At 47.5% G+C, this 26,129-nt stretch overlaps 1 protein-coding gene across 9 annotated transcripts in view; it reads left to right on the top strand.

The window, feature by feature from the left end:
* FRMPD3 (FERM and PDZ domain containing 3) overlaps positions 1-26,129 on the top strand; it is a 527,068-nt gene that overhangs the window by 25,046 nt on the left and 475,893 nt on the right. The gene's annotated exons all lie outside the window — the stretch shown is intronic.

Raw genomic sequence — 26,129 nt, 5'->3', positions numbered from 1 at the left:
GGGCATACCCTTGGCAGTACTTTCCCCACACTGTATCAATGCCATGCCCTTCTCATGGGAGCGTACGTACCTGCGATACACAAAAATATTCCTGTGACTGCTAACCACTTCCCTATCAAAGTGTCCCCCTGTGATTTACTTCTGGATCCACCCCTGACTTAAATAGTTTTGAAAGTAACCATACTGCTTAAATAAATTAAAGGGTGATCACAGGTTTTCTGGGGTATAGTTTGAGTCTCTAGTGCACAAGTTCACAAACTCGGTCCTCAGGAATCACGAGTGAAATAATTAGGTCCACCTGTAGATCTTTTAAAATGTGTCAGTACATGATGAATGCACCTGCCAGGTGACCTGGAAAACGTGAACTGTGTGGGGTCCTGAGGACCGAGCTTGTGTTTAACTCTACATGCACCTGGAACTTGACTTGGAAGAAAAGAGAACAATGTTCTCTTTTACAGTTAAGGATTAATCCTGTCCTACATGTACCTGTGAGGTCAGCAATAAATCTCTGCTGCTGTTTATAAACTGCGGATAATATATAAAAAAAGAGGGAGATGTGTGTTAGCAAGTCACAGATGGTGCCGCTCATCTGTAGTGACTTGGGCGAAAATGTATGAAGAGGTGGTATTTTGGAAACCCCTCTTTTAAAATCCTGCGTTTGCCACTGGCCGGTGTCTGGCAACCAGCAATCAGTTCAGACTATACAGGGGGAGCAGCCTGTGGGGTATTATTGTTATACAGGGGGAGCAGCCTGTGGGGTATTATTGTTATACAGGGGGAGCAGCCTGTGGGGTATTATTGTTATACAGGGGGAGCAGCCTGTGGGGTATTATTGTTATACAGGGGGAGCAGCCTGTGGGGTATTATTGTTATACAGGGGGAGTAGCTTGTGGGGTATTATTGTTATATAGGGGGAGCAGCCTGTGGGGTATTATTGTTATACAGGGGGAGCAGCCTGTGGGGTTTTATTGGTATACAGGGGGAGCAGCCTGTGGGGTATTATTATTATTATTAAACATGGGGAGGTGTCGTCCTGCTACAAATGGGGGGGGGGGGGGCGCTAAGCATGCCCGTGCTCCAGGCACTGTGACACCTAGCTACACCGCTGGTGCGGAAAACCCATATTCCCCTCCCCCCATTTCCCTAGCATCTAAAACTACTCCACCCAGTCCATCCTGAACAGGAAATGTAATTTAGACCGAAATAGGGGGAATTGTGGGGGTGCGGGGCCAATCCAGCTTTGGAGGGTAGTTTTTCTACCCGCTGCACTCAAAGCCAATAGTCATTTTTTGCATTCTTTTGTCATACGGGTGTTCTGGTCAAATATTCCCAGAATTGCCCATTCTTGGGTAAAGGGGACGAAGTTAACGAGTCTTGCCTCTGCATATCGCTTTACCATTAACCAGAAGTAGCGAATGATAGGACATGCCCACAAACAGTGGTATGTATCTGTGTTGTCTGAGCGGCATTTTGGGCAAGTGTGGGTGTCTGAGGTTCCCATATGGAACGTCTGACGGGGATAAGTATGAGTTGTGATAAATGTTTAAGAATAGCTCGATGTACATATTGGCTTTGAGTGATTGTTTGGAGTATAGGAGGCCCTTCTGCAATTGTGGGATTGAGAGTGCAGGGAAGTGATCTAGCCAAGTGGCCATACCACCTTTGATTTTGGTGTAATCCATAATTTGTCTCAAAAAAGTATAGTGGATGGATATTGCTCTTGAGGTCGGGACCGTATAGATGAGCATTGTATGCAAGGTGTTATTCCAGTCCTTATTGGAGTAATGCCCTATCACATGTAATACATAAAAATTGGTTTGCAGAAAGGCCAAAGGGTATGGGCTAACCATAGGATATTTATCGGATAGTTCCCAGAATCGTATAACTCGCTACTCGTCTTTTACCACTAAGGAGTCAATCGATTTTATTCCCATTTCTGCCCATGTGGTGTAGGGAAGAGCAGCCATGCCATCCAAAAATGCTGGGTTTTTAAGGAGGGGAAGGAACTGGGAGTGGTGTTGATTTAGTCCTGTTTTGTGTCTTAATATATGCCAGATCTTTTTAGCTGACCATAGCAGAGGATTGGTTCTGACTTGGTCAGGTAGCTCCTGATCATGTAGATGTAGAAAACTAACAAGGTTCATGTTATTTAGGAAGCCCTGCTCCAGGGGAGTGTTGGTGTACACAGAGCTGAAGTGTAGCCAATCTTGTAGGTGTCTAAATAAGGCTGCGTGGTTGTAGGTCACTATATCTGGGAAGTTGATGCCTCCGTTAAATACAGGTTGTGTCAGTTTCTTCATGGCAATGCGTGGATGGCCCCCTGCCCATATGAATTTACGGGTGATGCAGGTGATCTGTTGGGCATCTTTTTTGGTTAGTAGAATTGGGAGCATTTGTAATGGGTAAAGCAGTTTTGGAATTGCTACCATTTTTAGCAAATTAGCGCGACCCAAATAAGATAGTGGGAGACGTTCCCATTTGGCTATATCATTTGAAAGGGTAGTGATGGCTTTGGTTATGTTAGGGCATATAAAGTGGCTGGATTTCGCTATATCTGGATACCCAAGTAGGGGATATGTGTGGTTTGCCATTTTAATTTGTATTGTGGTGCCCACGTAGGAGGAGTTTTAGGTCCATAAAGAGGTAAAGCAGACGATTTATCCATGTTAATACTAAAGCCAGTAATAAGTTCTAAGGAGGTTAATTTATCTAAAATTATTGGCAAAGTGTGTTCGGGGTCGGCTATATAAAGAAGAATATCGTCAGCGAAGGCTGATAATTTTAGTTCCTGGGTACCTATTTTTATTCCCTTAAATTCTGGCCAGTTTTCTAATGTTCTTAGGATAGGATCTAATGCTATGTTGAATAGAAGTGGCGATAAGGGGCATCCTTGTCTAGTTCCTTTTTCTAAGTAGAAGCGTGGGCCCTTAGATCCGTTTATCATTAGTGAGGCTGAGGGTTTGTGATATATTGTTCGTATGAACTTGATGAAGTCCGAGTCAAATGCTCTTTTCTCCAGTACATTGAACAGGTGAGGCCATAGGATCATATCGAATGCCTTATTTGCATCCAAACTTAGCAGCATGTTTCGGGAATTAGGTGAGTTATGTGATGCTATGATCGCTGCCAGGGCTGCACGTACTGCCCTGACAGAGTGTCTATTCCGTACAAAACCCGTTTGTGAAGGAGTAAGAATATCCGGTAGGATGGTTTGTAGGCGTAGTGCTATTATTTTTTGTCAAGATTTTATAATCTACATTTAGTAGATTGAAGCTTATAGGTCTGTATGAGGGCATTAGGGTAGGGTCTCTATCTGGTTTGGGGAGGAGTGTAATGAAAGCTTCATTAAAGATGCAGTTCCATCTTTATAAATTTTTTGGTAGAGTTCAAGGTTTGGAGTATACGGTAGTAGTCCCCCGTGAGGCCGTCAGGCCCTGGGGACTTACCATGTGGGAGTTTAGATATTACCATATTGATTTCTTCAAGTGTTATGTTCCCTGTTAGAGCGGATTGTTGCTCTGGGGTAAGCAGGGGCAGGGCTTCATTTGAAAGGGTGTTTCTTGGGTGGCTGGGCTTTCAGATGGCGAGGCAAAGAGGTTTTCAAAATATGTTTGAAACTGTGAGGCAATCTCAGCTGACTGTTATATTTACTTTGGTAATCAGGTGCTTTAGCATGGTAATGATATTGCGTTTCGTAGGGGGTTTTGAGATCATTGCCAGCAGTCTCCCAGCCTTGCCTCCCCATCTGTAGTATCTATGTCTGGTATGATCTAGTGCATGTCGTGCTTGGGTGACTAGGTATGTCTCAAATAGCTGCCTAGCTTCTTTATATGTTTGAAGGGTGGTGTCTGAGGGGTTGGGGGTATATGCTTGGAATGCAGATTTCATTGTGTTATTTAGTTGGTCATGTTTTATTCTAGCTTCCTTTTTCTTTTTAGAAACATATCCTATGATATGACCGCGCATTACGGCTTTAGATGCGTCCCAAAAGAGTTCTGGCCTGTCCCAGTAGTCTAGGTTTTCATCTACGTAGTTGGTCCAGTTATAAATCAGGTATGACTTGAAATCCTCAGAGGCCGACAGATAGGATGGAAATCACCAGATATAATCTGTTTGGTGCATAAACGAGTGGTTGAGGGCCACCATAACTGGGGCATGATCCGATATGTCATAAATGTCAGCTCTGGAAACCTCAGTCATTAGTTCATCTGCCACTAGGATTCTGTCTATACGTGATGATGATCTATGGACCATTGAGAGGTGTGTGTGTGTCCTGTCTGTGGGATTCAGCAGTCTCCATGGGTCGGTGAGGCCCAAGGTGGCTCTCAGTGATGTTAGGAATCGGCTCTGAAAGTCAGAGGTTCTAGATGTGATGGGGGACCTATCTATTAAGGGGTCTTCTACCATATTACAGTCTCCTCCTATTATCAGTCAGTAATTTGTTCTAGATTGAATTAGGTGTTCTAAGTCTTGAATATATGTGTGTGTGTGTGTGTGTTAGTGTTCGGGGCATATATGTTCACTAGTGTGTATTTAGTATTATATAGTTCAATGTCAAGGATTATATAACGGCCTTCAGGATCTAGGGTTTCCGAAAGAATGGAAACTGGGAGTTTTTTTTGGAATAGTATCGCCACGCCCCTTGTTTTTCTATGGAAGGAAGCTGCGTGGCATTGGCCTAACCATGGAGCTTTTAAGGGATCCGATATGATATCCCGGCGGTCGGGATCCCGGCGGTCGGAATCCCGACACTGGAATCCCGACCGCCGAAATCCCGACAAGGGGGGGACATGGATCGCCCCCCCTTGCGGGCTCGCTGCGCTCGCCACGCAGCGGGCCCGGTGCCTCGCTACGCTCGGCACGCTATTATATTCTCCCTCTATGGGTGTCGTGGACACCCACGGAGGGAGAAAGTTTCGGGATTTCGGCGGTCGGGATTCCAGTGTCGGGATTCCGACCGCCGGGATCCCGACCGCCGGGAAATTAACCGCATCCCCTTTTAAGGTGTTAGTTTCATCTGAGGCCCAATGTGTTTCCTGTAGGAATATCACATCAGGATTAAGGCGTTTAAGACGCGTTAGGACCCTTTTTATTTTTACTGGGTTGTGTAATCCGTTGACATTCCAGGAGATTATAGTTAGGGGTTTAGGGGGGAATTTTGGTTGGCAATAAGAGGACAGCATGGCCAGTGTTCCCTCTAAGCTGTGCGCGTGTGCGCGCGCACACAACTCGCCGAGCCCGCGCACAGACATTACAACTGAGCGCACAAAGGTTAAAATCTTGTTAAGTGTGCCACAAGTTTAATAAGGTTGAAAATCACTGCTATAGCCTATATGTGTGGTGTGTGAAGTCTGTAAACATTCAAATTGCTTTATTAACTCAACAGAACTCGAAACCTAGGCCTGTATACGTTATGTGACGCACAAAAATTTACATTTCCTTCCAAAGTTGCACAGCCAATATCTTTTGCCGCACACAGCCTTCGTAAAATTAGAGGGAACATTGAGCATGGCTACTCACCCATTTTGTGGAGATTTTGCTGAGTTTTTCCAAAATGGTGCATGTAGAACAAGACAGATCCCGGAATCCCTTATTCATATATGGAGAACAATATTCAGTAAGAATGCGACTATAAAAACAGATAAAAGAGTACAGTATCAATTTTTTCCTTCGCATTAGCATTAGAAATATATAGTAACTATAAAGCATATTATCAATTGTGCACATAGAATGTCTCATTTCAACTTTTTCAAACATTTTCCAAAACCATAAGAATTCCGGTGTGGGCGCCTTCTGTTTGTAGAGGCGCACACAAAAATCCTTTCAACAATAATATAACAAATTGAGAACATTTAGAAAAAATAAAGTGTGTAATAACATCATATTATCATGTCATTCCCGCCCGGGGAAGCAGTATTATTAGGGTTTAAGTGCTTGTGATAAGCGAGTGTGTCATCAATTAGGTGATCTCCTAGGTCAGTGGTGGCCAACCTGTGGCTCTTGAGCCTCATGCGGCTCTCCCCCTTGTAAAGTGTGGCTCCTGCTCCCACTGCTGCCCACCGCCAACCGTCCGTCCCAGTCCCCCCTGCCGGTTCCCTGAATCCCTTCTCCTTCTGAGGGCAGGAGAGTGCGCATCGCGCATCTCTCCTACCCCTTACTGTGCATCCTTGTGACTGGGCCGTCTGCCAATTAGAGCTCGTGGGCTAGCAGCCAATCAGGAGCCAGCCAGCGAGCTTTGATTGGTGGACGGCCCAGTCACAGGGAAGTGAGGGGGAAGGAGACGCGCAGTGTGCTGTGCTCTCCTCCCCTCGGTGACATCACAGGACTGCAGGGGGATGCCAGACTGTCCTCTCCCCGCCCGGCAGCAGCAGCAACAACGGTGAGTGCTGCTGCTGGGAAATTTGCACTGTGGGGGCATAACAGTTTGTGACACTGTGGGGGCATAGCAGTTTGTGGCACTGTGGGGGCATAGCAGTTTGTGGCACTGTGGGGGCATACCAGCTTTTTGGCACTGTGGGGGCATGCCAGCTTTCTGGCACCGTAGGGGCATACCTGGCACCGTGTGGGGGGCATATGTGTATCTGCCACTATTGGGGGGCATATGTATATATGGCACTGCACTATTAGAGGCATATTTGTATCACACCCACCCAAGGGGTCAAAATATACTACGCCCCTTTTTTTGGCGCATGCGCCTTCGGCGCGCGCATAATGGCTCTTTAGCTTGACTACCGATATATTTCGGCTCTTTACCTCTGACCAGTTGGCCACCCCTGTCCTAGGTGAAGTGTCAGACATGAAGTATCTCTTCGCCTCCTCTGGGTCGATGAAGAATAGCGGAGTGCCATTCTCCATTACCCGCAATTTAGATGAATACAGGAGGGCGGATCGCACCCCATGCCTGTGTAGGTGGGTACATACACTAGAGAATTCCTTTCTTTTTTTGCGAGACAGCCACAGAGAAATCCTGAAAAATTAGAATTTTGCTATCTCCCACCATCAGATCCCTAGCTTGTCTATATGCTGCCAGGATGGCCTCCTTTGCCCTATAGTCTAGGTATCGGGCTATAACAGGTCGGGAGCGAGTGGATTGGCCTTCCCTCGCTGCTCCCAGCCTGTGCGCTCTTTCTATATGTGGCAGTTCAATGCTCTCTAAGATATCTAGGGCCTTGGGCAGTTCCTCACTTAGGTAGGTGAGGAGGGCTGTTCCTGATACAGATTCAGGAATACCTATGAAGCGGAGGTTATTCCTGCGTGACCTGTTTTCCAATTCTTCAAGTTTTTCCTGCAATTGCTGGATGGTCCCCTCTTGGGTGGCCACCTCATCACAACATTTTTGTAGTTCATCTTCTACATCACTAACCCGAGACTCCAGGGCAACGATACGGGAGGCATTAGCCTCAATTCGTGCCAACCCTGCGTCCACACTAGACTGCAAGCTACTGAATCTCTGATCAATGAGAGGCATCATATCTGATATGTCTCTAGCTGTCAATCCAGTTGGTCTGTCTTCGATGATATAAGGGCTATCACCCGCGACACTGCTAGGGGATGAGGGGCCTGACCTCTGAGGCATGTTTTTGTTTTTCCCAGCTTTGTTGGCTGTGTTTGCGTGTTTAGGAGGCATGTTTTTCCCAATGAATTTATCCATGCCCTATATGCAGGGGTTATATGAAAACGTGACACGTGGCACCTAAGCCACACTGCCTAGGAATTGTTGTACAATGCAAATAGTGTAGGAGATTAGACAAGCACAATTCAAATCCGGGCTAGAATAACATTAACATATGAAAATCATTCCTGCTTTTCCAGCATTTTAAATTTCGGTTAAGAGGTGTGTGGAACCGGTAGTGCGGTCCATTGTATTTTGTGGTCAACTAACATATGACATTAGATCCTGCTATTTCTTATGTAAAGAAGACCAGTTGTTGCCATAAATTTCCTCTCCACTAGATGTCACTCAAACCTTAGAAAATTAGTTAAATCAAGTCACTATAGCGTAGGAGTACAGTGAACACTTGTTTTAAGCACATATATGAGAGGTAATGAACCTGAAAATAGAGCAATGAGAGTAATCAAGGTTATAGCGTTATAATGCTGAAATATGTCACACAACTGAAAATTATCATTAAGCTAGAACACAGGTATAGAATGTGGTTTGTGAGGGGTAGTCACGAATCGAGGTGACTGCTGAAGAGTTAATTTTGGGTATATAACTATTAGCAGTCCTCGCCTTCAGAGTTCGTCGTGAGAGGGTTCTGCGTTTACCGGGCAGTAGAGATGTTGTTAGGAGTGTATTCCCAGCTCATAAGCAGTAAAGCCAGGGTGGGGGGTTGTCCCAACTGCTTGGGGTTCTGTGGGGCAGTTTGTGTCCTTTTTCTTGAAGATGGGGGTGATGTCGCATAAGGGGGGGGTTCTGGATCAGTCACTGACCAAGAGCAGGGCAAATATTGGGGCTTTTTCCCCGTGTTTCAACCAGTTCCACCTTTATCAGGGTATCACGCTGTTGGGGTTATATCTGTGTAGATGGGGTACTCTGTTCTTCTGCTACTCCCAGGTGGTGGGTAGTTCTGGGATGTTCCGCAGTGAGGGGGAAGGGCAGGCAGGCTGCTTGAGTAAATAGTGTCACTGCTTATAGTGAAGTTGTCAAACAGGCGATGACTGTTGGGGGTCGTGTTGGAATTGTTGCCTCAGTACAGAGTATGCCTGGAATTGCGACTATACTGGCATTAGGGGGGGGTGCTTTGGTCTTACCCCTGCTGTGAAGCGTGGTCATGTAGCAGCTGCCACGGTAGTTATATGCCGTTCCCTCCACCGCCCGCTGCCCTCTCCCTTTGCGGTGGGGTGTCAGGTAGTTTGGAGCAGGGATTCACTCTGTGGGGTCTGCGGGGGTTTAGGTGGGGGCTGCGTGGGCTGTGGCGGAGTCTGTATGCCGACCGCCGGGGTGAGATGCAGCAGGTTGCTGTCTTGGGCGTCGCGCTGCTTACCCACTTCTGTTGCGGGCGTCCCCGGGTGCAGCCGGCGGTGGGGTGAGCGTCCAAAGGAGCTTCTCCTGGCGTGGACCTCCGTGCTCTGGTCGTCGCCTCCGCCTGGAATCACAAGATGGCGCCGGGTATATGTTTCGGGCAGGCCTCCCGAGTCAGAGGCCGGACTCCGGTGCTCGATCTCAGCTCCGGGAAGCATCTCACCACGACCAGCGTGATGTCGGCTTCGTTATGAGGTCCTTGTTGGTTGTTTTCGGTGCCCGTTGGGCTAGGATGGATGCTAATATTAATCAGCTATAGAGGAGCTCTCCTAAAATGCGGCCGCCATGGCGTCCCGCCCACCGGATGTCCGCCACTACATCTCTAGTATTATTCTGCTCAGCGCAGACTGTTTGCGCCACACGGATGCGTGCAGAGGAGGGGCTGGCAAGCTGGGTTCCGGTCCATGTTGTATACAGCTCGGAGGCGTATGATAACATACTGTGGGCGGTGTGTGGGGTCCGGCTGCTGCTATGTGACTGGGTATGAGACACGTGACTGGCAGGAGGAGCAGCACAGTGGAGGTATTAGTCAGGCAGTCAGTAGTGACACTACCTACAGTGAGGCTGTCACCTCGCCTCTGCCCAGTGGTGGGATTCAAATAAATTAACAACAGGTTCTATGTGCTAATGACCATTTTAAGTACACCAAAAGATATAATGAAAGCTAGTTTAATAATTCATGCACAGTATTCCGCATGCCATAATGCCTGTTGCACAGTACAGGTCGAGTATCCCGTATCCGAATATCCGTTATCCGAATTATTCCGAAAACCAGACATTCCAGTGCTAAAAACTCACTGGGGACATTTGTAACAGCATCACTGGGGACATGATATGTAACTGGCACTATATATGTGCAAGACAATGATTGCTTGGCATTCAAATTCAGTGCTGAGATAGTACACACATTTTGTTTCATGTTTTGAAACCTTGTTTTTTGAACAAATAAAATATATTTGTGTGTATTTTATGTGGTAATAAAATATATTTGTGTGTATTTTATGTGTTTATACAGCATAAATGCAAGATACTTCAAAATACATCATTGAAATATTAAAATATTCCGAAATACGGAATAATCCGTTATCCAAAATTCTCCTGGTCCCGAGCATTTTGGATAAGGGATACTCAACCTGTACTCTGCAAGCTGTAATGCTTATACATATTGGGGGAAATTTACTAAGAATACGAATACTAATTTCGTATTTGTATTCTTTATATGAATGAATACGACTGCATATGGCTGTTTCAGCCGTATGCACAGTTGTGTTCCGGAGGGGAATTTACAAAGCAGTCAAAAACGACTGCTTTGTAACGATGGCGTAACCATTCGTATTAGCGGCTGGACTATAAGAGTCTCCTGCGCTGAGTGTTGTACTAGGAGGGCATCTAAATAAATGATACACCAAACGCCTGAGTGTCTCAGGTGTATGTTTACCGCCTTCATGAAACAGTAAATTTGTCCATTAGTAAAGGACTTTTTTCCACCAAAACCTGAGGAACCGCCTGTGGTTTGGGTGAATTTGTATTGTGTGGAAGGACTCTTTTAAATCTATTTTGATGCAGTAACCGTCCCGGGTTAGGACGAAGGGAACGTCTGCAAGGCCCTCCATGCGAAAGTATGGTGGTCATATATACCAGTTCAGAGACTTTACATTTGTAAGAGTCTTCCTGTTTCTTTACTGGAAAAAGATGGCTGACCCAACCTCTTTGGGAAATGTCTGCGAATTCTATTTTTCCCTATTGAAGAATCATGTCCAGGAGGGAACTGGTATTTATTGCACAGGAATGAACCTGACAAGGAAATCGCAGAAGGGGGAGAGAAAGACCTTTTTTATTGGTCAAACCACTGTCTCCGGCATAACAACCCTCCTGAGGAAAGAGCCGATTTGAAGGCTGGTGGCCCTTAAGGTCTGCAAACAACTTACAGGCCATATAACAGAGCTAGACCTCATGGCCATAATGTGTAACTGACACTGAAATCATGCAAACCTACTCTAACCTGTAGAAATGGATTCGGCATGAAAAGCCGGCGGACGGGATCCCGGCGTTCAAAATCCCGACGCCGGAATCCTGAACGCCGAAATCCCGACAAGGGGGGGACGTGGATCGCCCCCCCCTTGCGGGCTCGCTGCGCTCGCCACGCAGCGGGCACGGTGCCTCGCTACGCTCGGCACCCTAATTTATTCTCCCTCCGAGGGTGTCGTGGACACCCACGGAGGGAGAAAGTGTTGGGATTTCGGCGTTCGGGATTCCGACTGCCGGGATTTAAACTGCATCCCGTAGAAATACTAATGCTATACATTTTCCACAACTTTTCACCTCCAACAACCGCTCTCACTAATTTTGACATTTACCTCTTCTGACTCTGCTGTCCCACCTGTACCAGGCTCTTGAAACAGCCCTTGATGAAGTGGCTCCAGCTACCTATTACACCCCATGTAGGCTTAGATGCCAGCCATAGCACTCCAAAACAACAAGACAGCTATGAAATCGGTCATATAAAGAAGAATGCCAATGGTGTAAATCCATACTTGCCTACTTTTGAAAACTAGTTTCAGGAAGATTATAGTTGGTAATATAATTTTGCACAGTACCCCATTGAGGGTGTGTGTCATACTACACTTAAAGGGTGGGTCTAGTTCCATATATAGAGAGATTGTGAAAAGAGATTGTGAACATGACACCTAGAAGTGCGGCTGTGTACTGCTACATCTGAGAGGAATCTTTTACAATTACTTCTATCCAAATGTAGATGAGCCCCAAAGCAGTTAGTAAGAGATACTATACTTGCAAATGTGCTAAGAAATGGTGCTGATGATTCAATGTCTCTCGTTCCTTTTTTTTCCTTTTTATCCCAAAAATGTAACAGTGTTATGTGGGCTAGGTGAAATGAGGGAGATTGCTGGACTAATGAGGGAGATAGCTGTTATTTTAAGGAGTCTCCTGCAGAATGCAGGAGGGTAAGCAACTGTCACGATCCAGGTAAAATAAACACTATTTTACCTTTAAAGCAGGCATGTCCAACGTTGGCCCTCCAGATGTTTTGAAACTACACATCCCAGCATGCTTTGCAATAGTTTTAGCATTCTCTATTAGCAAAACTGTGGCAAAGCATGCTGGGATGTGTAGTTTCAAAACATCTGGAGGGCCAACGTTGGACATGCCTGCTTTAAAGTGTCTCTCCAGACTGTCACTGTGCTCCAAGTCTAGATATCCTCAGTGTTGTTTGTCTGCAGATCACAGCACAGATTCTCCAGAGTCTCTCCAGTATTACCTGACGCTGCAGCTGTGAAGCAATACCTGCAACCTTGCCTATGCCTCAGATCATTACAGCTGCTCTCGTTACAGACCTCAGCCATGCAGCTTCCCTCCTGGTTACTGGCCAGCTAAGTCTCCTCCCACCGGCAGGTATAAAACTGCTAGGTGGACTCCTGGGGCGAAATGTAATAGGGTGCGATTTTTTAGACATGTGCGATTTTTGGTCAAAAACGGGCGAAATCGCACATTTTCCGAAAATCGCACATTTAATAGGTTGAAAATCGCGGTAAAAAATCGCAATTTTTACCGCGAAATCGCACTTTTAGAAGTGCGATTTTTAGTCACATTTCAATTCGCATCCAGATGTTTTCCCATTATAAAGTATACAACTCGCAAATGTAATAGGGTGCGATTTTTGGTAAATGTTACCAAAAATCGCAAAAAAAATAGACCAGGTTCTGACAGGCGAATTTGACAGAACCATGCACAGATCATTGAGATCTGTGCATGGTCCTGTTAATAAAAATGTGAAAAAGTGTTTTTATAAAAAAAAAACGGCGTAGGGTCCCCCCTCCTAAGCATAACCAGCCCCGGGCTCATTGAGCCGGACCTGGTTCCAAAAATACGGGGGGACAAAAAGCATAGGGGTCCCCCGTATTTCTGAAACCAGCCCCGGACTCTTGGACCGGTCCTGGTTCCAAAAATACGGGGGACAAAAAATCTGGGGGTCCCCCGTATTTTGAAACCAGCACCGGGCTCCAACAGCCCACGGTGTCATGCCACAGCCGGGGGACACTTTTTATACAAGGTCCCCCGGCCAAAACATGAGCACCGTGGCTGGTCAGCCTTGGACGGGGTACCTGGAGGAGTGGGGACCCCCCCAATAAAGGGGTCCCCCCCCCAGGCTTCACCCGTCCAGGGCTGAAGCCCGGGGCTGTCACCGGCGTCCGTGGCCAGTGGACGCCGGCCTGATAGGGTTAAATCCATCATACATATCATTACATTGCTTTATACCGGCGAACTACAAGTGCCAGCAGACCTCCCCCGCATGCTGGGACTTGGAGAACCACAGGTCCCAGCATGCGGGGCATTAATGGGCCCGCTGGGACTTGTAGTCCACCTGTAAAAAGAATGTTTATAAAAAACACACACACAGAGAAGTACAAGTTTATTACACACACACACACCTCACTTTTACACCAGCGTTACTTACCATTCCTGGATCCAGCGCTGGTCTGGCTGCTTTACAGCCGGCTCCCCCCGCACTGACAGGCAGCGGGGAGAACCGGCTTTCTCCGTTGCCTGTCACCGGCTTTCTCCGTAGCTTCTGTAGCGCTGTCCGAGTGCTACAGAGGCTGAGAGCGCGATTGGCTGAGCTATGCGTCTCCATGGAGACGCATAGCTCAGCCAATCAGGACTGAGCTATGCGTCTCCATGGAGACGTATCGGCCAATCGCGCTCTCAGCCTCTGTAGCACTCGGACAGTGCTACAGAAGCTACGGAGAAAGCCAGTGACAGGCAACGGAGAAAGCCGGTTCTCCCCGCTGCCTGTCAGTGCGGGGGGAGCCGGCTGTAAAGCAGCCAGACCAGCGCTGGATCCAGGAATGGTAAGTAACGCTGGTGTAAAAGTGAGGTGTGTGTGTGTGTAATAAACTTGTACTTCTCTGTGTGTGTGTTTTTTATAAACATTCTTTTTACAGGTGGACTACAAGTCCCAGCGGGCCCATTAATGCCCGGCATGCTGGGACCTGTGGTTCTCCAAGTCCCAGCATGCAGGGGAGGTCTGCTGGCACTTGTAGTTCGCCGGTATAAAGCAATGTAATGACATGTATGATGGATTTAACCCTATCAGGCCGGCGTCCACTGGCCACGGACGCCGGTGACAGCCCCGGGCTTCAGCCCTGGACGGGTGAAGCCTGGGGAGGGGGACCCCTTTATTGGGGGGGTCCCCACTCCTCCAGGTACCCCGTCCAAGGCTGACCAGCCACGGTGCTCATGTTTTGGCCGGGGGACCTTGTATAAAAAGTGTCCCCCGGCTGTGGCATGACACCGTGGGCTGTTGGAGCCCGGTGCTGGTTTCAAAATACGGGGGACCCCCAGATTTTTTGTCCCCCGTATTTTTGGAACCAGGACCGGTCCAAGAGTCCGGGGCTGGTTTCAGAAATACGGGGGACCCCTATGCTTTTTGTCCCCCCGTATTTTTGGAACCAGGTCAGGCTCAATGAGCCCGGGGCTGGTTATGCTTAGGAGGGGGGACCCCACGCCGTTTTTTTTTAAACTTTTTTTTTTTTGCACAAAATCGCATTTATGAAAATGCGCACATTTTCATGACTAAAAATCGCCCGAAATCGCGGCAAATCGCATTTTTTGCCGCTAATTCGCATCTCATTACATATGCGAATTCGCGGCAAAAAATGCGATTTTTAAAGGTGCGATTTGGTGCGATTTTTTTTTAGTCTAAAAATCGCACCCTATTACATTTCGCCCCTGCTCTTTGTCAGAGCTTCCATTGTCAACCATCAGGTTAGATGTGCCTATGTTCCAGTGCTATACCAGCTCCTGCACAGCCTGACTCCTACAGTGTTCGGTCACTGTCTCCTGCTACTTCCAGGCAGTCTCCAAGCCAGCTGTCCCTGTCAGCTACCATTTCTGCATTTCAAGACCCTGCACCAGTGTTCCTACACCTGTGTGCCTCCAAGCTCCTTCACCAGTGTTCACCTGTTCCTGCACTCCAAGATCCTGCACCAGTGTTTCTACACCTGTGTGCCACCAAGCTTCTTCACCAGTGTTCACCTGTTCCTGCACTCCAAGACCCTGCACCAGCATTCACCTGTGTGCTTCCAAGTTCCTGCACCTGTGAACACTTGCACCTGCCGGCTTCAGTTCCTGCACCTGCGACCACCTTCTCTCCACAGATCTCAGCTATCTGTATCTGTGCACCAGTTCCGGCCTACTCCGTACTTCCGGCACCTGTGCTCCTGTGGTCGTTCTGCAGTCTCCGGTGAGCCACACACATCAGAAGCCTTCCTTTCTGGAAATCCCTTGGCTCATCTTCAGACCAATCTCCAACCATCCAATCTCCAACTATCCAATCATCCAATCTTTAATCATTTACCTGCACCTGCAATTCCGTTATCAGTTACCTGCTCTTGCAATTCCGTTACCAGTATTATTGTCTTGTAAATTCTTCAATAAAGACTTATTTATTATTTCATCCTGTTGTTCTGGTCACGCCTTCGGGCCCTCCTTCATGTGTGAGTGGATGCCTAAAACCCTTTACGGGTTCCCAGGGTAATACGCCTGCCCCTATGCCTGAGACTTCCCACCTCAGGCGTGACAGCAACTATGCGTAAATCTCATAATCTGACTGATTTCCTCACCTACAGTATGTCTATATACCATTCCTACTGCAATGCTTTGGACACTGCCAAACAAACATACTTCCAATCTCTCATCTCTTCTCTTACCACCAAACTAAACGACTTTTAAACACATTTAAGTCTCTTCTGCACCCTCCCCCTACTTCCCCACTGGCTACCATCAATGCACAAGACCTTGCCTCCCTTTTTAAGGACGAGATTGATAACATCAGAGATGAAATGGTGTGCTCTTCTGGGTGCTGGATGATGCTCTGACAGGGGGATCCCGACAGTCAGTATCCCGATGTCAGAATCCCTACTGCCGATGCTCCGACAGGGGGAATCCCGACTCACAGGGGCTATACTCCCTTGTAGGGGTCCAACACCCCCATAGAGGGAGAATAGAACCTTTGGCGAGTGTAGGGAGCCACCGAGCCTGCAGCATGGTGAGCGCTGCAAGCCCGCAAGGAGCTTCTTTGTGCTTGCCTCCCTGTTAGAGCACCAGCAGTCGGGATTCCCCTGTTGGAGCCTCATACCAGACCCGCTCTTCCACAACCTCTAACTTAATTTGAGCCCACAAATGAAAAGGAAGTATCCACACTATTCCTATCCTCCTACTCCACTACATCTCCCCTTGATCCTATATCTGCACAAGTCATTAAAACTCTATCTCCTGTGCTTATCCCAACCTTGAATAAAATCTGCAATCTTTCATTTGCTACTTGTACTTTTCCTTCTATGTTCAAACATGCAGTGATTACTCCCATTCTGAAAAAAAACCACAATTCTGATCCTAACTCTCAGCTCCTATGTCTCTTCAAGCTACTCAAGAGCATTGTCTACTCTCGCCTCCCACACTTTCTTAACTCTCACACCCTATTTGACCCACTTCAGTCAAGCTTTCTTTCCCAAAACTCCACTGAGACAGCACTGACTAAGGTGGTGAATGATCTGGTAACTGGCAAGTCTAAAGACCATTACGCACTACTTATACATCTAGATCTTTCTGCTTTATTTGACACTGTTGATCACACTCTTCTTATACAAACACTGCACTCCCTAGGTCTTAATGATTCAGCTCTTTCCTTGTTCTGATCTTACCTATCTGATCGCTCTTCAGTGTTCACTTCTACCTCCTCTTCACTACCTCTGTTAGTTGGAGTTCCGCAAGGCTCGGTTTTAGGTCCTCTGCTTTTATCAATCTATATCTCATCTCATGGCAAACTAATTAGCTCTTTCAGGATTGAAGTATCACATGTATGCAAATGATACTCAAATCTATCTATCAACCTCAGAGTTGTCACTAGTGGTTTGGGCCGAGTCTCTGAATGCCTCACTGCCATCTCATCCTGGATGTCATCTCAACGGAACTACTGGTATTCCCACCAGCCAAAAACAGTTACCATCCTCATATCTCTCCATAACTGTTGACAACTTGAAAATCTACCCTACCCCACAAGCTCGACTCTGAACTGTCCTTGGTTCCCCACATTCAATCTGTCTCCAAATCATGTTACATGCATCTAAAAAACATATTCAAAATACACATGACACTACTAAATCTCTTACCCATGCACTTATTATATCCCACATTGACTATTGCAATAGTCTCCTAACTGGTCCTCCCAAGAACAGACAAACCACTGCAATCCTCTTTAAATGCTGCTGCTAGGCTGATCTTCCTACCAAGATGCTCATCTTTTGCTGATCCGCTCTGCCAACCCTCCGTTGGTTGCCTGTATTTTACCATATTCAATCTAAAATATGTCTACTCAAGTATAAAGCTATTAACCATACTGTACCAGCATATATCTCTTTACTTATCACAAAATATCTCCGATCTCGATCACTCCACTCTAAGCAAGATCTGTGTCTCTCATCTGCATGGATCACCAGCTCCCATTCACTATTACAGGACTTTTATCGAGCTGCTCCCACCTTATGGAATGCCCTTCCATGCACAATAAGACTCTCTACTATCCTCCAAACTTTCAAGCGTTCCCTGAAAACTCACCTATTCAGGCATGATGATCATATTTAAGTACCACATGCATAACCCTCTGAGGCACTTATGTATTAGAACAGGAGAATTAATCTGCACAGTCGGATAATGTAACTGCCAGGTAATGCCTGTAATTTGGAGTTGACACAAATTCAATGTTTTATGTACAGAGAGGTGCTTCCCAAGAATCTGTGTAAATGTATAACAAAATAAAAGAAAAAGGATTTCTACAAGTGGCACTCAAAGCTGGCTAATTTAGCTGTTTTGCATTTACTTAACATGTTTGCTTTCAATATTGTGTCCAGGGGCGGATTGGCCCACCGGGAAACCGGGACATTTCCCGGTGGGCCGGACCATAAAGCATTAGAATTGGGCTGGCCAGGCCACTCTCCCTCCCTGGCTGGGCCCCGGACCGCAGTCTCAGCAGTTAGCAGCCGCGGCTCCAGCATTTTGCCCTAAGCCAAAATGACGTCGGTTGGGCTGCTGCGGAAGCCCAACAGTGCGAAGCTCCTTCCATGGTGCTTTGCGGAGCCCTCTGATCCCCGTCCAGTGCGTCCACAGCTCCGCCTCCTACCGGTCTCTGTGTTACTTTCCAGTGTGGCCACAGCTGCTGCCTGCGCTGTGCCAGTATAGTGATGGCCGTTCTGCATGCACTACACAGCACACCCGCTTGGATAGGAGGTTCGGCAGCTGCTGGTCAAAGCTGGCCAGGTCAGCAGACACCAGAGGCAGCGTACTTCAAAGCCGCTCTTCCGCTCTGCTGAACCTCCTGTCACACTGACAGGCAGCAGCTGAGCATCATCATCATCTCTTCTCCCTGCTGATCCCTGGTGCTGCTACTGCCAGTACTGCTGCAGACATGAAGTACATCTACAGCACCCATCTTAAGGCCAGGCTCCGCCCCTCAACAGGCCCCGCCCCCTTGCAGTCCATGGCTCCCCATTGCATGGAGTGGGTAAGTTTGTTTTGCTGAAAGTTTCCCATTCATTTCTAATTAATAGCTTATGTCCTCCTTCTAAAATCTCTTTCTCTCTCTTTCTGTGCCTGTCTCTTTGGGGCAGATGTATTAAGCCTGGAGAAGAGATAAACTGGAGATAAAGTGGAGATAACTTGGAAGAGTTAACGCACCAGCCAATCAGCTGTGTTTGAAATATGACAGTTGGGATCTGATTGGCTGGTGCTTTGTCTCCTTTCACTTTATCTCCAGTTTATCTCTTCACCAGGCTTAATACATCTGCCCCTTTGTTTCTGTGGGCATTATGTGTCTAAGGGGCAGTACTATAGTCTGTGGGCATTATGTGTCTAAGGGGCAGTACTATAGTCTGTGGGCATTATATGTATATTATTATGTGGGCATTATGTGTGTGTAAGCGACCCTAGGGCATTGTGGGTGTAATTGACACTGGTAATGAGGGCATTGTGGGTGTAAGTGAGACTGGTACTGCGGGCATTGTTGGCGTAAGGGACCCTAGTTCTGCGGGCATTGTTGGCGTAAGGGACCCTAGTTCTTCGGGCATTGTGGGCGTACACGACCCTAGTACTGTGGGCATTATGTATTGTGGGCATTGTGTGGGTAAGCGATACTACTACTACTACTATGGGCATTGTGTAGGTAATCGCCACTATTACTTCGGGCACTGTATGCATAAGTGCCACTAGTACTGCAGGCATTTTTGCCATAAGTGGCCCAAGTACTGTTGGCATTGTGTGGGTAAGCGACACTAGTACTGTGGGCATTGTGGGTGTAAGTGATCTAAGTACTATGGGCATTGTGTGCGTAAGCAACATTGGCACTGGGGGCATTTTGTTGGTATTATTAACACTAGTACTGCGGGCATTGTGTGCGTAATTAATACTAGTACTGCGGGCATTGTGGGCACAGGCGTTACTAGTACTGCAGGCACTGTGGGTGTAAGTGACCTTCATACTGTGGGCATTGTGTGGGAAACCAACACTACTACTTCCACCATTGTGTGTGTGTATGCGACCCTCATACTGTGTGCATTATGGCCGTAAGCACCCCTCATACTGCGGGCATTGTTGGCGTAAGTGACCCTAGTACTGAGGGCATTGTTAGTCTAAGCGACATTAGTACTGTGTGTATTGTGTGCTTTAGTGACCCTAGTACCATTGTGTGGGTAAGTGACTGCGGCATTGTGTGCGTAAGTCACACTACTGCTGTGGGCATTGTGTACTTAAGCAACATTAGTCAGGCATTGTGTGGTTTAGCAACACTAGTACTGCGGGTATTGTGTGTGTAAGTGACAATAGTACTGCGGGTATTGTGTGTGTAAGGGCCACTAGTACTGAGGGTATTGTGTGCTTTAGTGACCCTAGTACTGTGGGTATTGTGTGCGTAAGTGACACTAGTACTGCGGGTATTGTGTGCGTAAGGGACACTAGTACTGCAAATATTGTGTGTGTAAACGACACTAGTACTGAGGGTATTGTGTGTGAAAGCGACACTAGTACTGAGGGTATTGTGTGTGTGAGCGACACTAGTACTGCGGGTATTGTGTATGGATAAGTGACACTAATACTGTGGGCATTGGGCCTAATACAGTATAGATCGCTGGACATATTTGTTCTTGAAATGGGTAAAACCATGGTGGTGGGGCAGATGTAACATGTGCAGAGTGTTAGATTTGGGGGAGTTATTTTGTTTCTGTGCAGGGTAAATACTGGCCAATTTATTTTTACACTGCAATTTAGATTTCAGTTTGAACAAACGCAAATTAGGTCTGAATTGGGTCCATTGTGTCTGAATACTGTGACGTAATGGGAATAAGGGGAATACTATTTGGTTTAACGTGAATAATATTGTGCTACTGAGTGCAGTCATTTTAATTGGGGTTTCAGTTGTGTTTAAACTGCTGTAGAGAGGTCTCTGAAGAAGCAAAGGGGCATGCGTCCCTTCAACATTTGGTATGGGGCCCACAAAGTACTGGTTATGTCAGTGGTGACAGACATTTGCAACTAAACGTAAGGTAAAACATTAGTAGACTTAAAGTATGGAGTGCTATTTGTATGGTACAGTATTTAAATCCTATTTATCTATTGGTCTATTCAAAAAAGCATTGTTGCTCAGCAGTGCTATTTTAGAGCCTGATTCTTATCTGCCGAGGGGATGTGTAACGAAGACACATATCCTCGCATGTCTCCGCTGTGGGTGAAATCATTCGTTGGTCGGCAGCCATCAAATGATTTCTCCTGTCAGTCTGTGTAACTAGCCGCAGCTGTTCGCAGTGTCAGAGTTGGGGCCATTGGGGTAGGGGCCCTAATATGGATCACTATGAGTAATCCAGAATCAGCCCCTTAGTATCTAACTTGCACTGAGTAACAATGGTAGATACTAAAACACTGAAGCAATTCAACATTGCTCCAATGCAGAGCACAGCTGATCTAAAAATCATCAGTCCCTGCATTCCCTAACACCACTACGTTTGTAGCATTGAAAATGAACACTGCTATGGGCCTTATTTTGGTTCATTCTTTCTGACAAAATCCTTCTTAGATGGACAAAACCATGTGCACTGCAGGGGGGGCAGGTGTAACATGTGCAGAGAGAATTAGATTTGGGTGACTGCTTTATTTTTACACTGCAATATAGATCTCACTTTGAAGTAAAACCCCACCCAAATCTAATTCTCTCTGCACATGTTACATCTGCCCCACCTGCAATGCACATGGTTTTGCCCATCTAAGAAGGATTTTGTCAGAAAGAATGAACCAAAATAAGGCCCTTAATCTGTTAGGCACATGCGCGAACTGCGGATGAAGATTTTAAATTCCAGAAAAGGGATCCAAATGGATCCTTTTTCACAAGCCAGACCTCCTTTTCATAGAATGTACATCATCTGCAGAATGTATGTGTGTAGCCCTGCTGTGTAATGTAGTTATGATGTAATGTAGTAGCAAGTTTTTACTTGCTCTCTCCTGAGTGGGTGTTACTGCAGCACATCACGTGTTGAGCACAGCCTCCGCCCCGTGACAGCTGCTGCTGCTCTCACCATGGCCCTAGCAGCGCCCTGCTCTGATCATCACTACACGCCGCAAAGTGGGGAGCTCAGTGAGTACCAGGAGATGTGGGGGAGCTCTGCCACTGTGAGAATCCGCTGTATGCTGGGCAATGCGTTCTGCAACTTCTACTTACTGCTGCTTGTGTGCCCAGCATATGGGCAGGGAGATAGTAAGTAATCAACTGCTCCACTTACTGCGCTGCACTGTGCAGCGCTCACCAGGGGCTCTGTCCCACTTGCCTGGCCTCTCATATGCTGTGTGACTGACTAATGGGGTGGTATGATGCTACTACTGTCAGTTTACACTGTGCTTTCAAAGCAGCGGAACTTACCAGCCCAGCTACATACAGGTGGCAAGCACTGTGCATGAAGTAATGACAGCTTATTTGCCCTACAGTCAGGGCCGGCAGCCACCACTAGGCAAATCTAGGCATTTGCCTAGGGCGCCAGCCACTGGAGGGCGGCACTTCGCCCCTAGCCTCTCGCATGGAGGCTGCAGTGGTGTCCGTGCCGGGTACCTGCGGCACTGTGTGATCTGGCGGCGGGGTCCCTGCAGTGATGCGCGCTATCCGGCAGCCAGTGTGCACTTATGCTGCATCATGCCCCTGGCATATTCCCCATCCCCCAGCATGTATATAATCAAAGCCACACCTGCCCACTAAGCGGTGAACCCCCATCAGCATCCCCAGTCCACCCCACCCACAGCGTGATCCCCGGCAGCATCCCCAGTCCCCGGCAATAATTATATATGTGGTAACATGGAATATAACCTGATGCACATAGCTTTATGTACAGTACTTCCACCCCTGACAAATACACGCACATATTACAATCCAGCGTCTACAGCGTGTATAATAAATAATCATATCGCCCCCCCCCCCCTCCCTTGCACCATCCCTGGCAGCATCCCAGTCCCCAGCTTCCCCCCCGCAGCACGATCCCCGGCAGTATCCCCCTGCAGCATGATCACCAGCACCCAGGGACTAGAACCTGAGTGGGTCCCCGGGCATGCGCTCTGCTGCACTATGGAGGGCATATAGGGGGAGGCAAATGACCACGGCACTTGACCACCCCCCTCCCCCACTCGTGGCACCCTCCCCCCGCCCCCACTTGCGGCACCCAACCCCCCCTTGCTGAACTCAAACTCCCCCCTCCCCTCCCGCTAGCAGCACAAAGACCCCCCGCTCACCCTCAATAAACTCTGACTGGTGGTGGTGTCAGCGGGAGTCATGGTCTCCATGGTGGTGGTCCGGACCCCTCGCCGTTATTATTTTTTAAATTATTTTTCTATTATAGAAGAAGATGACACTTTACCAGGCTCTATTCCAACCCATTAATATATATCTGCAGACCACAAATACAATTTTTCCAATCGCACAGGTGAAGAAATAGCTGTATATGTTAAATAACCCCTTATTTTGTTTTGGAACTCACTGAGTTTTTATATTGGGGTGTGCTGCCACCGAGACAGAAATTGGACACCATTTTTAAGGAAAGAAAAAGGCTGTCATGAGTGTGGCGCACTCAAAGAAGAAAAAATTGTTCGATAAAAAGTAACTTTTAATTTTTATATCTTAAAATGGGGACATATAAAACACATAACATACATGGGTAGAAGACAGGGTAAAGATAAAAAGGAAAGAATCATTGCTTAGTGAACCCCAATATCTCTTAATTCACTGGTTGATATATACAGATTGGATCCATGCACATTCTTTGGTACTCTTTACCTAGAAGGGCGCCCGTCGTGGTGATCGCGGGTACATTTATGTCTGGCCGCGACGCGACCGTCGCGATGCCCGCGATTTCCCATTGAAACCCATGTTAAACATGGAAATCGCGTCGGTCGCGTCGCGGCCGTCCATAAATGTACCCGCGATGCCCGCGACGCGATGCACCCGATTTCCCATAGGAATCAATGTTAAATGGCCCGACCGACGCGATTTTACTGTTAAATGCCTCAATGGACCCGATTTGGCCATAGGAATCAATGTTAAATGGGCCACAGAGCCCAAATAGGCACAATTAACCCTTAAATGTCCCCCCAAATTTTTAACGCCACCCCACGATCCACGCCAACCCGAAGCGTGGCGAGCGCAGCGAGCCCGCGAGGGGCGGCGGTACGCGTCCTCCGACCTTTTCATGCCCTACTATCCACGTCGGCGTGGAGTTGAGAATAGAATAGTGTGGCGAGCGCAGCGAGCCACCGAGCCCGAAGCGTGGCGAGCGCAGCGAGCCCCGCGAGGGGACGCGGATACCTTCACAGTTATACGCGTCCCCTCGCGGGCTTCACAGGTGTCCGTGGCGACGCGGACACCTGTGAAGCCCGCGAGGGGACGCGTTTACCTGTGAAGGTATCCGCGTCCCCTCGCGGGGCTCGCTGCGCTCGCCACGCTTCGGGCTCGGTGGCTCGCTGCGCTCGCCACACTATTCTATTCTCAACTCCACGCCGACGTGGATAGTAGGGCATGAAAAGGTCGGAGGACGCGTACCGCCGCCCCTCGCGGGCTCGCTGCGCTCGCCACGCTTCGGGTTGGCGTGGATCGTGGGGTGGCGTTAAAAATTTGGGGGGACATTTAAGGGTTAATTGTGCCTATTTGGGCTCTGTAGCCCATTTAACATTGATTCCTATGGCCAAATCGCGGGCATTGAGGCATTTTACATGAAAATCGCGCTCAATCAGCCTTTTTAACATTGTTCCCTATGGGAAAATCGCGGTCATACCCCCGACTCCCGCGATTTCAATCGCTGGCGCCCATCTAGGTAAAGAGTACCCATTCTTTTTCTGCAATAGTTATAAAACAACTGTAATAGTTTACTTGCAACATTGTGACAGAGAAAAAAGAGCATTCCAAGACACAAGTGTATAGAAAAATAAAGAGTCTCTACTGAATTCTACACAAATACATATTGACTTTGGAATTGGATAATAACTCTTTATCCTACTCAAGTTATGCCCCTTTCCCACTGCAGGTCTAAAACTGTAAATTGCAGATTTTTCAGCGCAATTTACCGTTTAAGGCTGCAGTGGGAAAGCGCCAGAGTTGAAATACCGGTTAAAGTTGACCGGTATTTCAACCCGTTTCAAAACAGTCCTACACGGTAAAATACAATTTTTGAGGCAGTGGGAATGCCTCTTAAACGGTATTTAACATCCCACACTACTTCCCCCTCCCCTGGTACCTGTCCTGAAGGAGGGGGAAGTAGTGTGGGAGGAGGAAGCAGAGGAAGGTCCATTAGGAGATTGTCATTTCATCGGCGGGGGTCCCTGCCACAAATGGGAAATAGCGGAGCCGCTCATGAAATATGTGCATATCTAATGAGCCACTAATTAAATATGCGCATATTAAATGAGCGGCTCCGCTATTTCCCAATCATGGCAGGGACCTCCCTCCTCCTGAGCATGGACCTGCCTGGATCCCCAGTGCCCCTGCTGTCTGCATCAGTGGGGGACCTGCCGACTCGCTGCCTACTGCACTGCCCCGGAGCAAGGTACCAGGGCAGGGGGGCGGGGGGTACGGGGGGAGCAAGGTACCAGGGAATGGGGGGTACAGGGGAGCAAGGTACCAGGGCAAGGGGGGAGGGGGGTACGGGGGGAGCAAGGTACCAGGGCAGAGGGGGAGGGGGGTACCAGGGAGGAAGGGGGGGGAGCGAGGGTACCAGCTGGCAGGTAAGGGGGGAGGGGGGGCAGGACAGGTACAAAGGGACACAAGGGGATTAAAAACGTTTTACCTGCAATGGGAATGGTACTTAAACGGTATTTTAAACGGTAATCTGCTGCAGTGGGACAAAAAGACATGCGGGTATTTTTACAGTTTTTTTTTAAGCGAATGTTTACACAGTCAACAAGGACACTATTTAAAGTGCACCGTTTCACACGTAGTACTTTGGGCACTGTGCCTCGCTGCCCTCGGCAAACTATTTTATTCTCCCACCATGCCCTAGTGGATAGTAGGGCATGAAATACCGCATGTCGGCTCAAAAAACAGTAAAAACCCCATGTTGACCTTTTGACTGTCAACCTAACCCATGTCGACCTAACGCATGTGTCAACCTAGACCCATGTCGACCTTGCTGTATGTCGACCCAACGGTGTTGACCTAATGACTGTCAACCTAGTTGGGGTCACCAATTCATACGTATCCCTTTATAAATGGTACCATTTTTGAGAATTTAATCTAGTATTTGGGTGTAGTTGGTGTTCCTGCTGGACAGCAGTTAATATATATGCTTTACTCTTCATTTTATAACCTTGACTGACATATTTTTAATTTCACTGAAATAAACAGACATTTGTTATAAAAAAAAAAAAAATCAAAACAGGCAGGCACTGCCCGCCTACTTCTGTGACATCAGAAGTTGTACAGAAGTTGGCTGAACAAAAAAAAAGTTTACTGGTTGGAAGAAAAGTTGGTTAGATGAGTGGGGAACTGTTTTAGTTGGACTGTCAAGTTGGATGGTTG

The sequence above is a fragment of the Crinia signifera genome, chromosome 9 (assembly GCF_055691185.1).
Source record: "Crinia signifera chromosome 9, ASM5569118v1, whole genome shotgun sequence".
In the NCBI taxonomy this organism is placed as follows: Eukaryota; Metazoa; Chordata; class Amphibia; order Anura; family Myobatrachidae; genus Crinia; species Crinia signifera.
Note: the sequence above shows the minus strand (reverse complement) of the source record. Positions and strands in the feature narration are given on the sequence as shown.